Source organism: Drosophila rhopaloa, unplaced genomic scaffold, assembly GCF_018152115.1.
Source record: "Drosophila rhopaloa isolate 14029-0021.01 unplaced genomic scaffold, ASM1815211v1 contig_92, whole genome shotgun sequence".
NCBI classification, from domain to species: Eukaryota; Metazoa; Arthropoda; class Insecta; order Diptera; family Drosophilidae; genus Drosophila; species Drosophila rhopaloa.
Genome location: NW_025335192.1, coordinates 320,863 through 334,530, shown reverse-complemented (window position 1 = coordinate 334,530; position 13,668 = coordinate 320,863).

Sequence of the window (13,668 nt, the reverse complement as noted above, 5' to 3'; positions counted from 1 at the left end):
CGACTATATCCTATAGCTGCAATATAACTGAACGATTGGAAATGCCATAACTTTGGTGTTTTTAAAGTTAGGAAGTTGGGATTTTTTATGAGTATTAAGAATGCATCATATGAATAATTTTGGAGAATATAATTTACAGAGTATTCTGCAAGGGTATATCAACTTCGGCTCCGCCCGAAGTTAGCTTTCCTTTCTTGTTTTCAATTTAACGTTGATCAAATTTTTCTAATTTGACTTATTTAACGTAGACCCAAAATTGGACTTCGGGAGTCCATAACTTTACCAAACTTAAGCCGATTCCAAAGTGGCATACCTCTAAAAACTTCTGATTCGATTCTCTAAAAATCTGCATTCATATTTTTCAATTTAACTTTGATCAAATTTTTCACCCATTTTCATGTCAGTTATTTCTAATTTGACTTGTTTAACTTTGACCCAAAATTGAACTTCGAGAGTCCATAACTTTACCAAGCTAAAGCCGATTGCAAAGTGGCATACCTCTAAAGACTTCTGATTCGATTCTCTAAAAATCTGCATTCAAATTTTTATACCCTTGCAGAGGGTATTATAATTTTGGTCAAAAGTGTGCAACGCAGTGAAGGAGACATCTCCGACCCTATAAAGTATATATATTCTTGATCAGGATCACCTCCTGAGTTGATATAGCCATGTCCGTCTGTCCGTCTGTCCGTCTGTCTGTCCGTCTGTCTGTTTCTACGCGAACTAGTCTCTCAGTTTTAAAGATATCGAATTGAAACTTTGCACACACCCTTCTTTCCTTTGCACGCAGTATATAAGTCGGAACGGCCGGGATCGGCCGACTATATCCTATAGCTGCCATATAACTGATTGATCGGAAATGCCATAACTCTGCTGTTTGTTAAGTTAGGAAGTTGGGACTCTCTATGGGTATTATATTTGGCCAATCAATCCGACATACCAAATTTCATAAGGATCGGCCGACTATATCCTATAGCTGCTATATAACTGATTGATCGGAAATGCCATAACTTTGGTGTTTGTAAAGTTAGAAAGTTGGGATTTCCTATGGTTTTTATTTTTGGCCAATTAATCCGACCTACCAAATTCCATATGGATCGGCCGACTATATCCTATAGCTGCAATATAACTGAACGATTGGAAATGCCATAACTTTGGTGTTTTTAAAGTTAGGAAGTTGGGATTTTTTATGAGTATTAAGAATGCATCATATGAATAATTTTGGAGAATATAATTTACAGAGTATTCTGCAAGGGTATATCAACTTCGGCTCCGCCCGAAGTTAGCTTTCCTTTCTTGTTTTCAATTTAACGTTGATCAAATTTTTCTAATTTGACTTATTTAACGTAGACCCAAAATTGGACTTCGGGAGTCCATAACTTTACCAAACTTAAGCCGATTCCAAAGTGGCATACCTCTAAAAACTTCTGATTCGATTCTCTAAAAATCTGCATTCATATTTTTCAATTTAACTTTGATCAAATTTTTCACCCATTTTCATGTCAGTTATTTCTAATTTGACTTGTTTAACTTTGACCCAAAATTGAACTTCGAGAGTCCATAACTTTACCAAGCTAAAGCCGATTGCAAAGTGGCATACCTCTAAAGACTTCTGATTCGATTCTCTAAAAATCTGCATTCAAATTTTTATACCCTTGCAGAGGGTATTATAATTTTGGTCAAAAGTGTGCAACGCAGTGAAGGAGACATCTCCGACCCTATAAAGTATATATATTCTTGATCAGGATCACCTCCTGAGTTGATATAGCCATGTCCGTCTGTCCGTCTGTCCGTCTGTCTGTCCGTCTGTCTGTCCGTCTGTCTGTCCGTCTGTCTGTCCGTCTGTCTGTTTCTACGCGAACTAGTCTCTCAGTTTTAAAGATATCGAATTGAAACTTTGCACACACCTTCTTTCCTTTGCACGCAGTATATAAGTCGGAACGGCCGGGATCGGCCGACTATATCCTATAGCTGCCATATAACTGATTGATCGGAAATGCCATAACTCTGCTGTTTGTTAAGTTAGGAAGTTGGGACTCTCTATGGGTATTATATTTGGCCAATCAATCCGACATACCAAATTTCATAAGGATCGGCCGACTATATCCTATAGCTGCTATATAACTGATTGATCGGAAATGCCATAACTTTGGTGTTTGTAAAGTTGGGAAGTTGGGATTTTCTATGGGTTTTATATTTGGCCAATTAATCCGACCTACCAAATTTCATAAGGATCGGCCGACTATATCCTATAGCTGCCATATAACTGATTGATCGGAAATGCCATAACTCTGCTGTTTGTTAAGTTAGGAAGTTGGGATTTTCTATGGGTTTTATTTTTGTCCAATCAATCCGACATATTAAATTTCATAAGGATCGGCCGACTATATTCTATAGCTGCCATATACATAACTGAATGATTGGAAATGCCATAACTTTGGTGTTTTTAAAGTTAGGAAGTTGGGATTTTTTATGAGTATTAAGAATGCATCATATGAATAATTTTGGAGAATATAATTTACAGAGTATTCTGCAAGGGTATATCAACTTCGGCTCCGCCCGAAGTTAGCTTTCCTTTCTTGTTCAATTTAACGTTGATCAAATTTTTCTAATTGGACTTCTTTAACGTTGACCCAAAATAGGACTTAGAGAGTCCATAACTTAACCAAACTTAAGCCGATTCCAAAGTGGCATACCTCTAAAGACTTCTGATTCGATTCTCTAAAAATCTGCATTCATATTTTTCAATTTAACGTTGATCAAATTTTTCTAATTTGACTTATTTAACGTAGACCCAAAATTGGACTTCGGGAGTCCATAACTTTACCAAACTTAAGCCGATTCCAAAGTGGCATACCTCTAAAAACTTCTGATTCGATTCTCTAAAAATCTGCATTCAAATTTTTCAATTTAACTTTGATCTAATTTTTCACCCATTTTCATGTCAGTTATTTCTAATTTGACTTGTTTAACGTTGACCCAAAATAGGACTTAGAGAGTCCATAACTTAACCAAACTTAAGCCGATTCCAAAGTGGCATACCTCTAAAGACTTCTGATTCGATTCTCTAAAAATCTGCATTCAAATTTTTCAATTTAACGTTGATCAAATTTTTCTAATTTGACTTATCTAACGTTGACCCAAAATTGGACTTCGGGAGTCCATAACTTTACCAAACTTAAGCCGATTCCAAAGTGGCATACCTCTAAAGACTTCTGATTCGATTCTCTAAAAATCTGCATTTAAATTTTCGGGAGTCCATAACTTTACCAAACTTAAGCCGATTCCAAAGTGGCATACCTCTAAAGACTTCTGATTCGATTCTCTAAAAATCTGCATTTAAATTTTTCAATGTCAGTTATTTCCAATTTTCCGATGACTTGTAACAGAGTGACTCAAAATTGGACTTAGAGAATCCATAACTTAACCAAACTTAAGCAGATTCCAAAGTGGCATACCTCTAAAGACTTCTGATTCGATTCTCTAAAAATCTGCATTCAAATTTTTCAATTTAACTGTGATCAAATTTTTCACCCATTTTCTTGTCAGTTATTTCTAATTTGACTTGTTTAACTTTGACCCAAAATTGAACTCCGAGAGTCCATAACTTTACCAAACTTAAGCCGATTCCAAAGTGGCATACCTCTAAAAACTTCTGATTCGATTCTCTAAAAATCTGCATTCAAATTTTTCAATTTAACGTTGATCAAATTTTTGACCCATTTTCATGTCAGTTATTTCCGATTCCAAAGTGGCATACCTCTAAAGACTTCTGATTCGATTCTCTAAAAATCTGCATTCGTATTTTTCAATTTAACGTTGATCAAATTTTTCTAATTTGACTTCTTTAACGTTGACCCAAAATAGGACTTAGAGAGTCCATAACTTAACCAAACTTAAGCCGATTCCAAAGTGGCATACCTCTAAAGACTTCTGATTCGATTCTCTAAAAATCTGCATTCATATTTTTCAATTTAACGTTGATCAAATTTTTCTAATTTGACTTATTTAACGTAGACCCAAAATTGGACTTCGGGAGTCCATAACTTTACCAAACTTAAGCCGATTCCAAAGTGGCATACCTCTAAAGACTTCTGATTCGATTCTCTAAAAATCTGCATTTAAATTTTCGGGAGTCCATAACTTAACCAAACTTAAGCCGATTCCAAAGTGGCATACCTCTAAAGACTTCTGATTCGATTCTCTAAAAATCTGCATTCAAATTTTTCAATTTAACTGTGATCAAATTTTTCACCCATTTTAATGTCAGTTATGTCTAATTTGACTTGTTTAACTTTGACCAAAAATTGAACTTCGATAGTCCATAACTTTACCAAACTTAAGCCGATTCCAAAGTGGCATACCTCTAAAAACTTCTGATTCGATTCTCTAAAAATCTGCATTCAAATTTTTCAATTTAACGTTGATCAAATTTTTCACCCATTTTCATGTCAGTTATTTCTAATTTGACTTGTTTAACTTTGACCCAAAATTGAACTTCGAGAGTCCATAAATTTACCAAACTTAAGCCGATTCCAAAGTGGCATACCTCTAAAAACTTCTGATTCGATTCTCTAAAAATCTGCATTCAAATTTTTCAATTTAACGTTGATCAAATTTTTGACCCATTTTCATGTCAGTTATTTCCGATTCCAAAGTGGCATACCTCTAAAGACTTCTGATTCGATTCTCTAAAAATCTGCATTCGTATTTTTCAATTTAACCTTGATCCAATTTTTCTAATTTGACTTCTTTAACGTTGACCCAAAATTGAACTTCGAGAGTCCATAACTTAACCAAACTTAAGCCGATTCCAAAGTGGCATACCTCTAAAGACTTTTGATTCGATTCTCTAAAAATCTGCATTCATGTTTTTCAATTTAACGTTGATCAAATTTTTCTAATTTGACTTATTTAACGTAGACCCAAAATTGGACTTCGGGAGTCCATAACTTTACCAAACTTAAGCCGATTCCAAAGTGGCATACCTCTAAAAACTTCTGATTCGATTCTCTAAAAATCTGCATTCAAATTTTTCAATTTAACTTTGATCTAATTTTTCACCCATTTTCATGTCAGTTATTTCAAATTTGACTTGTTTAACGTTGACCCCAAATAGGACTTAGAGAGTCCATAACTTAACCAAATTTAAGCCGATTCCAAAGTGGCATACCTCTTAAGACTTCTGATTCGATTCTCTAAAATCTGCATTCAAATTTTTCAATTTAACGTTGATCAAATTTTTCTAATTTGACTTATCTAACGTTGACCCAAAATTGGACTTCGGGAGTCCATAACTTTACCAAACTTAAGCCGATTCCAAAGTGGCATACCTCTAAAGACTTCTGATTCGATTCTCTAAAAATCTGCATTTAAATTTTTAAATGTCAGTTATTTCCAATTTTCCGATGACTTGTAACAGAGTGACTCAAAATTGGACTTAGAGAATCCATAACTTAACCAAACTTAAGCCGATTCCAAAGTGGCATACCTCTAAAGACTTCTGATTCGATTCTCTAAAAATCTGCATTCAAATTTTTCAATTTAACTGTGATCAAATTTTTCACCCATTTTCATGTCAGTTATTTCTAATTTGACTTGTTTAACTTTGACCCAAAATTGAACTTGAGAGTCCATAACTTTACCAAACTTAAGCCGATTCCAAAGTGGCATACCTCTAAAAACTTCTGATTCGATTCTCTAAAAATCTGCATTCAAATTTTTCAATTTAACGTTGATCAAATTTTTGACCCATTTTCATGTCAGTTATTTCCGATTCCAAAGTGGCATACCTCTAAAGACTTCTGATTCGATTCTCTAAAAACTGCATTCGTATTTTTCAATTTAACGTTGATCAAATTTTTCTAATTTGACTTCTTTAACGTTGACCCAAAATAGGACTTAGAGAGTCCATAACTTAACCAAACTTAAGCCGATTCCAAAGTGGCATACCTCTAAAGACTTCTGATTCGATTCTCTAAAAATCTGCATTCATATTTTTCAATTTAACGTTGATCAAATTTTTCTAATTTGACTTATTTAACGTAGACCCAAAATTGGACTTCGGGAGTCCATAACTTTACCAAACTTAAGCCGATTCCAAAGTGGCATACCTCTAAAAACTTCTGATTCGATTCTCTAAAAATCTGCATTAAAATTTTTCAATTTAACTTTGATCAAATTTTTAACCCATTTTCATGTCAGTTATTTCTAATTTGACTTGTTTAACGTTGACCCAAAATAGGACTTAGAGAGTCCATAACTTAACCAAACTTAAGCCGATTCCAAAGTGGCATACCTCTAAAGACTTCTGATTCGATTCTCTAAAAATCTGCATTTAAATTTTCGGGAGTCCATAACTTAATCAAACTTAAGCCGATTCCAAAGTGGCATACCTCTAAAGACTTCTGATTCGATTCTCTAAAAATCTGCATTCATATTTTTCAATTTAACGTTGATCAAATTTTTCTAATTTGACTTATTTAACGTAGACCCAAAATTGGACTTCGGGAGTCCATAACTTTACCAAACTTAAGCCGATTCCAAAGTGGCATACCTCTAAAAACTTCTGATTCGATTCTCTAAAAATCTGCATTCAAATTTTTCAATTTAACTTTGATCAAATTTTTAACCAATTTTCATGTCAGTTATTTCTAATTTGACTTGTTTAACGTTGACCCGGACTTAGAGAGTCCATAACTTAACCAAACTTAAGCCGATTCCAAAGTGGCATACCTCTAAAGACTTCTGATTCGATTCTCTAAAAATCTGCATTCAATTTTTTCAATTTAACGTTGATCAAATTTTTCTAATTTGACTTATCTAACGTTGACCCAAAATTGGACTTCGGGAGTCCATAACTTTACCAAACTTAAGCCGATTCCAATGTGGCATACCTCTAAAGACTTCTGATTCGATTCTCTAAAAATCTGCGTTTAAATTTTCGGGAAACCATAACTTTACCAAACTTAAGCCGATTCTAAAGTGGCATACCTCTAAAGACTTCTGATTCGATTCTCTAAAAATCTGCATTTAAATTTTCGGGAGTCCATAACTTAACCAAACTTAAGCCGATTCCAAAGTGGCATACCTCTAAAGACTTCTGATTCGATTCCCAAAAAATCTGCATTTAAATTTTTCAATGTCAGTTATTTCCAATTTTCCGATGACTTGTAACAGAGTGACTCAAAATTGGACTTAGAGAATCAATAACTTAACCAAACTTAAGCCGATTCCAAAGTGGCATACCTCTAAAGACTTCTGATTCGATTCTTTAAAAATCTGCATTCAAATTTTTCAATTTAACTGTGATCAAATTTTTCACCCATTTTCATGTCAGTTATTTCTAGTTTTCCGATGACTTGTAACAGAGTGACTCAAAATTGGACTTAGAGAGTCCATAACTTTATCAAACTTAAGCCGATTCCAAAGTGGCATACCTCTAAAGACTTCTGATTCGATTCTCTAAAAATCTGCATTCAAATTTTTCAATTTAACGTTGATCAAATTTTTGACCCATTTTTATGTCAGTTATTTCTAATTTGACTTGTTTAACTTTGACCCAAAATTGAACTTCGAGAGTCCATAACTTAATCAAACTTAAGCCGATTCCAAAGTGGCATACCTCTAAAGACTTCTGATTCGATTCACTTAAAATCTGCATTCAAAGTTATTTCTAGTTTTCCGAGGACTTTTAACAGAGTGACTCAAAATTGGACTTAGAGAGTCCATAACTTTATCAAACTTAAGCCGATTCCAAAGTGGCATACCTCTAAAGACTTCTGATTCGATTCTCTAAAAATCTGCATTCAAATTTTTCAATTTAACTTTGATCAAATTTTTCACCCATTTTCATGTCAGTTATTTCTAATTTGACTTCTTTAACGTTGACCCAAAATAGGACTTAGAGAGTCCATAACTTAACCAAACTTAAGCCGATTCCAAAGTGGCATACCTCTAAAGACTTCTGATTCGATTCTCTAAAAATCTGCATTCATATTTTTCAATTTAACGTTGATCAAATTTTTCTAATTTGACTTATTTAACGCTGACACAAAATTGAACTTCGGGAGTCCATAACTTTACCAAACTTAAGCCGATTCCAAAGTGGCATACCTCTAAAAACTTCTGATTCGATTCTCTAAAAATCTGCATTCAAATTTTTCAATTTAACGTTGATCAAAATTTTGACCAATTTTCATGTCAGTTATTTCTAGTTTTCCGAGGACTTGTAACAGAGTGACTCAAAATTGGACTTAGAGAGTCCATAACTTTATCAAACTTAAGCCGATTCCAAAGTGGCATACCTCTAAAGACTTCTGATTCGATTCTCTAAAAATCTGCATTCAAATTTTTCAATTTAACTTTGATCAAATTTTTCACCCATTTTCATGTCAGTTATTTCTAATTTGACTTGTTTAACTTTGACCCAAAATTGAACTTCGAGAGTCCATAACTTTACCAAGCTAAAGCCGATTGCAAAGTGGCATACCTCTAAAGACTTCTGATTCGATTCTCTAAAAATCTGCATTCAAATTTTTCAATTTAACGTTGATCAAATTTTTCACCCATTTTCATGTCAGTTATTTCTAATTTGACTTGTTTAACTTTGACCCAAAATAGGACTTAGAGAGTCCATCACTTAACCAAACTTAAGCCGATTCCAAAGTGGCATACCTCTAAAGACTTCTGATTCGATTCTCTAAAAATCTGCATTCAAATTTTTAATTTAACTTTGATCAAATTTTTCACCCATTTTCATGTCAGTTATTTCTAATTTGACTTGTTTAACTTTGACCCAAAATTGAACTTCGAGAGTCCATAACTTTACCAAACTTAAGCCGTTTCCAAAGTGGCATACCTCTAAAGACTTCTGATTCGATTCTCTAAAAATCTGCATTCAAATTTTGCAACTTAACGTCGATTAATTTTTTGACCCATTTTCATGTCAGTTATTTCTAATTTGACTTGTTTAACTTTGACCCAAAATTGAACTTCGAGAGTCCGTAACTTAATCAAACTTAAGCCGATTCCAAAGTGGCATACCTCTAAAGACTTCTGATTCGATTCTCTAAAAATCTGCATTCAAATTTTTCAATTTAACTTTGATCAAATTTTTCACCCATTTTCATGTCAGTTATTTCTAATTTGTTTAACTTTGACCCAAAATTGAACTTCGAGAGTCCATAACTTTACCAAGCTAAAGCCGATTGCAAAGTGGCATACCTCTAAAGACTTCTGATTCGATTCTCTAAAAATCTGCATTCAAATTTTTCAATTTAACGTCGATTAATTTTTGACCCATTTTCATGTCAGTTATTTCTAGATTTCCGAGGACTTGTAACAGAGTGACTAAAAATTGGACTTAGAGAGTCCATAACTTTACCAAACTTAAGCCGATTCCAAAGTGGCATACCTTTAAAGACTTCTGATTCGATTCTCTAAAAATCTGCATTCAAATTTTTCAATTTAACTTTGATCAAATTTTTCACCCATTTTCATGTCAGTTATTTCTAATTTGACTTGTTTAACTTTGACCCAAAATTGAACTTCGAGAGTCCATAACTTAATCAAACTTAAGCCGATTCCAAAGTGGCATACCTCTAAAGACTTCTGATTCGATTCTCTAAAAATCTGCATTCAAATTTTTCAATTTAACTTTGATCAAATTTTTCACCCATTTTCATGTCAGTTATTTCTAATTTGACTTGTTTAACTTTGACCCAAAATTGAACTTCGAGAGTCCATAACTTAATCAAACTTAAGCCGATTCCAAAGTGGCATTCCTTAAAGACTTCTGATTCGATTCTCTTAAAATCTGCATTAAAATTTTTCAATTTAACGTTGATCAAATTTTTGACCCATTTTCATGTCAGTTATTTCTAGTTTTCCGAATACTTGTAACAGAGTGACTCAAAATTGGACTTAGAGGTCCATAACTTTATCAAACTTAAGCCGATTCCAAAGTGGCATACCTCTAAAGACTTCTGATTCGATTCTCTAAAAATCTGCATTCAAATTTTTCAATTTAACGTTGATCAAATTGTTGACCCATTTTCATGTCAGTTATTTCTAGTTTTCCGAGGACTTGTAACAGAGTGACTCAAAATTGGACTTAGAGGTCCATAACTTTATCAAACTTAAGCCGATTCCAAAGTGGCATACCTCTAAAGACTTCTGATTCGATTCTCTAAAAATCTGCATTCAAATTTTTCAATTTAACTTTGATCAAATTTTTCACCCATTTTCATGTCAGTTATTTCTAATTTGACTTGTTTAACTTTGACCCAAAATTGAACTTCGAGAGTCCATACTTTACCAAGCTAAAGCCGATTGCAAAGTGGCATACCTCTAAAGACTTCTGATTCGATTCTCTAAAAATCTGCATTCAAATTTTTCAATTTAACGTCGATTAATTTTTTGACCCATTTTCATGTCAGTTATTTCTAGATTTCCGAGGACTTGTAACAGAGTGACTAAAAATTGGACTTAGAGAGTTCATAACTTTACCAAACTTAAGCCGATTCCAAAGTGGCATACCTCTAAAGACTTCTGATTCGATTCTCTAAAAATCTGCATTCAAATTTTTCAATTTAACTTTGATCAAATTTTTCACCCATTTTCATGTCAGTTATTTCTAATTTGACTTGTTTAACTTTGACCCAAAATTGAACTTCGAGAGTCCGTAACTTAATCAAACTTAAGCCGATTCCAAAGTGGCATACCTCTAAAGACTTCTGATTCGATTCTCTAAAAATCTGCATTCAAATTTTTCAATTTAACTTTGATCAAATTTTTCACCCATTTTCATGTCAGTTATTTCTAATTTGACTTGTTTAACTTTGACCCAAAATTGAACTTCGAGAGTCCATAACTTAATCAAACTTAAGCCGATTCCAAAGTGGCATTCCTTAAAGACTTCTGATTCGATTCTCTTAAAATCTGCATTCAAATTTTTCAATTTAACGTTGATCAAATTTTTGACCCATTTTCATGTCAGTTATTTCTAGTTTTCCGAATACTTGTAACAGAGTGACTCAAAATTGGACTTAGAGGTCCATAACTTTATCAAACTTAAGCCGATTCCAAAGTGGCATACCTCTAAAGACTTCTGATTTGATTCTCTAAAAATCTGCATTCAAATTTTTCAATTTAACGTTGATCAAATTGTTGACCCATTTTCATGTCAGTTATTTCTAGTTTTCCGAGGACTTGTAACAGAGTGACTCAAAATTGGACTTAGAGGTCCATAACTTTATCAAACTTAAGCCGATTCCAAAGTGGCATACCTCTAAAGACTTCTGATTCGATTCTCTAAAAATCTGCATTCAAATTTTTCAATTTAACTTTGATCAAATTTTTCACCCATTTTCATGTCAGTTATTTCTAATTTGACTTGTTTAACTTTGACCCAAAATTGAACTTCGAGAGTCCATACTTTACCAAGCTAAAGCCGATTGCAAAGTGGCATACCTCTAAAGACTTCTGATTCGATTCTCTAAAAATCTGCATTCAAATTTTTCAATTTAACGTCGATTAATTTTTGACCCATTTTCATGTCAGTTATTTCTAGATTTCCGAGGACTTGTAACAGAGTGACTAAAAATTGGACTTAGAGAGTTCATAACTTTACCAAACTTAAGCCGATTCCAAAGTGGCATACCTCTAAAGACTTCTGATTCGATTCTCTAAAAATCTGCATTCAAATTTTTCAATTTAACTTTGATCAAATTTTTCACCCATTTTCATGTCAGTTATTTCTAATTTGACTTGTTTAACTTTGACCCAAAATTGAACTTCGAGAGTCCATAACTTAATCAAACTTAAGCCGATTCCAAAGTGGCATACCTCTAAAGACTTCTGATTCGATTCTCTATAAATCTGCATTCAAATTTTTCAATTTAACTTTGATCAAATTTTTCACCCATTTTCATGTCAGTTATTTCTAATTTGACTTGTTTAACTTTGACCCAAAATTGAACTTCGAGAGTCCATAACTTAATCAAACTTAAGCCGATTCCAAAGTGGCATTCCTTAAAGACTTCTGATTCGATTCTCTTAAAATCTGCATTCAAATTTTTCAATTTAACGTTGATCAAATTTTTGACCCATTTTCATGTCAGTTATTTCTAGTTTTCCGAGGACTTGTAACAGAGTGACTCAAAATTGGACTTAGAGGTCCATAACTTTATCAAACTTAAGCCGATTCCAAAGTGGCATACCTCTAAAGACTTCTGATTCGATTCTCTAAAAATCTGCATTCAAATTTTTCAATTTAACGTTGATCAAATTGTTGACCCATTTTCATGTCAGTTATTTCTAGTTTTCCGAGGACTTGTAACAGAGTGACTCAAAATTGGACTTAGAGGTCCATAACTTTATCAAACTTAAGCCGATTCCAAAGTGGCATACCTCTAAAGACTTCTGATTCGATTCTCTAAAAATCTGCATTCAAATTTTTCAATTTAACTTTGATCAAATTTTTCACCCATTTTCATGTCAGTTATTTCTAATTTGACTTGTTTAACTTTGACCCAAAATTGAACTTCGAGAGTCCATACTTTACCAAGCTAAAGCCGATTGCAAAGTGGCATACCTCTAAAGACTTCTGATTCGATTCTCTAAAAATCTGCATTCAAATTTTTCAATTTAACGTCGATTAATTTTTTGACCCATTTTCATGTCAGTTATTTCTAGATTTCCGAGGACTTGTAACAGAGTGACTAAAAATTGGACTTAGAGAGTTCATAACTTTACCAAACTTAAGCCGATTCCAAAGTGGCATACCTCTAAAGACTTCTGATTCGATTCTCTAAAAATCTGCATTCAAATTTTTCAATTTAACTTTGATCAAATTTTTCACCCATTTTCATGTCAGTTATTTCTAATTTGACTTGTTTAACTTTGACCCAAAATTGAACTTCGAGAGTCCATAACTTAATCAAACTTAAGCCGATTCCAAAGTGGCATACCTCTAAAGACTTCTGATTCGATTCTTTAAAAATCTGCATTCAAATTTTTCAATTTAACGTTGATCAAATTTTTGACCCATTTTCATGTCAGTTATTTCTAGTTTTCCGAGGACTTGTAACAGAGTGACTCAAAATTGGACTTAGAGAGTCCATAACTTTACCAAACTTAAGCCGTTTCCAAAGTGGCATACCTCTAAAGACTTCTGATTCGATTCTCTAAAAATCTTCGAGAGTCCATAACTTAATCAAACTTAAGCCGATTCCAATGTGGCATTCCTTAAAGACTTCTGATTCGATTCTCTTAAAATCTGTATTCAAATTTTTCAATTTAACGTTGATCAAATTTTTGACCCATTTTCATGTCAGTTATTTCTAGTTTTCCGAGGACTTGTAACAGAGTGACTCAAAATTGGACTTAGAGGTCCATAACTTTATCAAACTTAAGCCGATTCCAAAGTGGCATACCTCTAAAGACTTCTGATTCGATTCTCTAAAAATCTGCATTCAAATTTTTCAATTTAACGTTGATCAAATTGTTGACCCATTTTCATGTCAGTTATTTCTAGTTTTCCGAGGACTTGTAACAGAGTGACTCAAAATTGGACTTAGAGGTCCATAACTTTATCAAACTTAAGCCGATTCCAAAGTGGCATACCTCTAAAGACTTCTGATTCGATTCTCTAAAAATCTGCATTCA